Raw genomic sequence first — 5,258 nt, forward strand, 5'->3', positions numbered from 1 at the left:
TTTCGATGGGCACCCCAATGTACATATATATTTTTTCACCTAACTTTAAATGTTCGTGTACATATGTCCATTTTATAATAGCCAAAAAATATGGGTCCATTTTCTCGTTGTCAATATTATATATGTATGCACAGTTTTAATTTGCTATAAATGATTTTGCAATTCCCAGTACCAGGCATTCATGTAACGGGTGATTTTTTTGAGGTTAGGATTTTCATGCATTAGTATTTGACAGATCACGTGGGATTTCAGACATGGTGTCAAAGAGAAAGATGCTCAGTATGCTTTGAAATTTCATCATGAATAGACTTACTAACGAGCAACGCTTGCAAATCATTGAATTTTATTACCAAAATCAGTGTTCGGTTCGAAATGTGTTTCGCGCTTTACGTCCGATTTATGGTCTACATAATCGACCAAGTGAGCAAACAATTAATGCGATTGTGACCAAGTTTCGCACTCAGTTTACTTTATTGGACATTAAACCAACCACACGAATGCGTACAGTGCGTACAGAAGAGAATATTGCGTCTGTTTCTGAGAGTGTTGCTGAAGACCGTGAAATGTCGATTCGTCGCCGTTCGCAGCAATTGGGTTTGTGTTATTCGACCACATGGAAGATTTTACGCAAAGATCTTGGTGTAAAACCGTATAAAATACAGCTCGTGCAAGAACTGAAGCCGAACGATCTGCCACAACGTCGAATTTTCAGTGAATGGGCCCTAGAAAAGTTGGCAGAAAATCCGCTTTTTTATCGACAAATTTTGTTCAGCGATGAGGCTCATTTCTGGTTGAATGGCTTCGTAAATAAGCAAAATTGCCGCATTTGGAGTGAAGAGCAACCAGAAGCCGTTCAAGAACTGCCCATGCATCCCGAAAAATGCACTGTTTGGTGTGGTTTGTACGCTGGTGGAATCATTGGACCGTATTTTTTCAAAGATGCTGTTGGACGCAACGTTACGGTGAATGGCGATCGCTATCGTTCGATGCTAACAAACTTTTTGTTGCCAAAAATGGAAGAACTGAACTTGGTTGACATGTGGTTTCAACAAGATGGCGCTACATGCCACACAGCTCGCGATTCTATGGCCATTTTGAGGGAAAACTTCGGAGAACAATTCATCTCAAGAAATGGACCGGTAAGTTGGCCACCAAGATCATGCGATTTGACGCCTTTAGACTATTTTTTGTGGGGCTACGTCAAGTCTAAAGTCTACAGAAATAAGCCAGCAACTATTCCAGCTTTGGAAGACAACATTTCCGAAGAAATTCGGGCTATTCCGGCCGAAATGCTCGAAAAAGTTGCCCAAAATTGGACTTTCCGAATGGACCACCTAAGACGCAGCCGCGGTCAACATTTAAATGAAATTATCTTCAAAAAGTAAATGTCATGGACCAATCTAACGTTTCAAATAAAGAACCGATGAGATTTTGCAAATTTTATGCGTTTTTTTAAAAAAAAAAGTTATCAAGCTCTTAAAAAATCACCCGTTATATAGCACAGCAAATTTTCTATACGAAAGATGTTCTTTGTAAAAAAAAAAAAATATAACCGAAATGAGTTTGAATGATTTGAATGTTTTTCGTTCACATTCTTCCATTTGAAGGTAGAAAATTTAAAACGAAATGAATATTCATAAATTACAAAATTTAGAAGGCTGGGTGTTTTGTATATGAAGTAGAATATCCAAATCTACTGTACTCTATTTGGCTGGAAGTTTGAGTCAACTCATGCAGAGGTCTAATACAAATGCATGCACATGAATATACACCGCAAATAAAGTCTCTTTAAGTCGTTGAAAATAAATTTTGTTTCAGATGCACTGAACCGTGCATTAATATACATACATAAAATAAATAAATCAATCAACACGATTAAATTAGAAAATTCCATTTTAATTTTTATACTTGTACACATATGTATATGTACATAGTTAGTTACACTGGTTTACAGCAAAAATATTCTATAGATGCCACTATCCAATTCCCATGTAGAATTCCTCGGTGATTCCGAAAATCGAGATCATTTTTTTTTATGGATAACTTTTGGAGATATATGCAATTTACCGTCACTCAGCTTTAAAAAATAGTGGTTTCACTTAATCACGTATATCTTACGAACCAATTGAATAATCGTAATACAAGATACGGGAAGTGAAAGCAAACGAAATTCTCCATAAACTGCATATATACTTACACTTTTCGATTGCCCTGATAGTTTCGGAGAAATTAATTAATCATTTCTGACACCTCTTGTTTTCGATTCAAACACTCTACCTACTCAGGTGTACGTGGCGTATGAGTAACACTCTTTTTTTCTTTTATTTTTTTTTTTTTTTTTTTTTTTCTTTATTGATAACAAGATTCAGATTAATACAGATTTTCTCAAAAAAAACTTGTTTTTGTACGAGAAGATAGCTTAATTGTTTTTAAAAAATGTTTGCCATCAATTGTGGTGAGAGTAAATTACTACAATAAAATGAAAAAAAAAAATTAATAAAGGAATAAATTGGAAGAAAAAAAATTAAAAGGGATAAGTTAGACAATATAAAGTAATATTAGATTATAATTACCTAAGTATAAGCCAAATAACGTTTTAAATACATCCGAACCTAAATGGGAGCGCTGAGCGCTTCTTGATCACGCTGAATCCCTCTAACCTAACAAAATAGTATATGTTAAAAGGAGACAGCGCGATCAAAAAAGCGCTCAACGCTCCAATCCAGGTTTCGGTGATACTCATAACAAAGAAGTTGACATATTAAATTTATATATTGAAATTAAAATTATTAAGAAGTAGCTGTTTGACTTTCGTTTTAAAGCATTGGAGATTTCTAGCATTTTTTATTTCGTCGGGAAGCTTATTAAATAATTTTACACCATAGTGCCTCAAGGATTTTGCACTTCTTTCCGTTCGAAAGAATCGCGGTCTGATGTTCGACCTAGTTCGTAGCGCGTATTCGAGGTTTGGCTCCTCTGGAATAGATAAATTATGTTTTATTAAATTATTTTTAACTTTGTAAAATGCTTCTAATGTTTGCAATATAGCATATTTACGAATATCCAACCTATTTTGATATAAGAGCTCGCTTGCCGTTCCTCTAGGCAAATGCATAATATTTTTTATAACTTTATTTTGTATTCTCTGAATTTCATTTGTAAGTTGCTCAGAGCAGTTATTCCATATAGGGTTTAAATAATGTATTTTGGACATGAACAGAGAGTTGTATAGAAGCCATAATTGTTTTTGTGGAATCACTTTACGATTTCTATAAATAGCGAAATTTAGCGGTAATAGTTTCATTTTAATTCTGTTTATGTGTTCTCGCCAGTTTAAATTGGCGTCAAACCAAATGCCAAGGTATTTTAATGTATCTACCCTCGATATAAAACTACCATCTAGATGAACTCCTTTTAGATCATGAATACTAGGGATGTCCCTGTAATTGTTAAAAATTATGAAATTGGTTTTGGCTAAATTCATTTTCAATAAATTTCTTTCGAACCATTGGGATATAATATTTAGATCCTCTTGTATATAAGTTAAAAGCTCATCAAGACTATTAGTAGCATACAGGAAAGTTCCGTCGTCAGCATAGAATTGCGGCATACCCTTTAAATTAAGCTTTAAAATGTTATTAATATATATTAAAAATAAGGTGGCTGCCAATTTGGATCCTTGTGGAACACCTGTTCTAATGGTTTTGATTGAGCTTTTACAGTTTTTGATTTCTACATATTGTTTTCTGTCAATGAGAAAGCTTTCAAAGAGTTTAATTGCAATGCCATCAAATCCCAACTCCCTTAGTTTTTCTATCATGATGGGAAGATTCACTGAGTCAAAGGCTTTGCTGAGATCAATTGCCAACATACCAACATACTTTTTTTTATCTAAATTTTCATAAATAAACTCTGTGCAATTGATACAAGCAGATAGCGTGCTAGATTTTTCCGTGAATCCAAACTGATTATCGCTGATTATTTCATTAGTTATAATAAATTGTTTTAATCTATTTAATAATATTTAATAAAATAGTTCCAAATACCTTATCAATCGTACTCAATTTCGTTATTGGCCTATAGTTTGAGCAGACCTCCTTATTTCCACTCTTGTAAATTGGAACTACGGATCCGATTTTCAACTCTTCTGGATACTGACCACTTTTAAAACAGTCGTTAATGAACTTTGATAACAGCTCAGATAATTCTTCTTTATATTTTTGTACCAATCTGACAGAAATACCATCCGGACCATTGGCCGACTTTGGGTTAAGGGTACTGATTGCATCTCTTACCTCTTCGAAATCACACTGACTTAAGACAAAAGGATGTGTTATGCCATCTACAGGCTCAGGGGAGTACTCAAAATTTTCTGGCGTTTTTATAATATGTATAAAATAATGATTAAAAGCGTCTGCTATTTCCATTGGTGTTGTAAGAACTTTATCATTATAATCTATTTGCGTGATAGCTACGTACATGCGAGCGCATTTTCATTTGACTAATCATTATTTTGTTATTTATGTATCGATTTTCTTCATTGGTAGCTTAGTTTTTAACCGACTTCCAAAAAAGGAGGAGGTTATCAGTTCGTCGGAATATTTTTTTTTTGTTTTTTTTTTTTTTGTTTTTTATGTATGTTACCGCATAACTTTGGACCACGTCAACCGATTTCGATAATTCTTTTTGCATCGGAGGTGGTCCCATACTAATCTGGTTAAGATCCGATCAGCGGATATATATATATAGTTTTTTTTTATGGGAGTTGAAGTCGGTTTTTTTTTTGCTAAAAATTATTTGTTTTTCTAAAGGAACAGGCTTTAGTGTAAGTGCCAACTGCTATTTTTTGACTTTTTTCTCTGTTTAAGTTTGAATTTTTTGCATTTTTCCATCAAAAAAGCAAAAAATCTGGAATGATTAATTAATCTCTTGGAAACTATCAGGGCTATCGAAAAGTAATTAGTATACGGTTTATGGAGAATTTTATTATCTATCATTTTCCGTTCCTCGAATTACGATTATTTAATTGGTTCGTAAGATATACCTGATTAATTGAAACCACTAGTTTTTTAAGCTGAATATCCGTAAATTGCAAGTATCTCGAAAACGTATCCATACAAAAAAAAATAAAAAATTAACTCGATTTTCGGAATCAGCGAGTTATTTTACATACAAATTGGATAGTGGCGCCTGTAGAACAAAATCAAAATAAAAATTTGTGATCCAGTGTTATTAAGATTGTGAACAGATTTGAGGGC

This window comes from Rhagoletis pomonella, unplaced genomic scaffold (genome assembly GCF_013731165.1).
Source record: "Rhagoletis pomonella isolate Grant_MI unplaced genomic scaffold, Rhpom_1.0 Rhpom_scaffold_00003, whole genome shotgun sequence".
In the NCBI taxonomy this organism is placed as follows: domain Eukaryota; kingdom Metazoa; phylum Arthropoda; class Insecta; order Diptera; family Tephritidae; genus Rhagoletis; species Rhagoletis pomonella.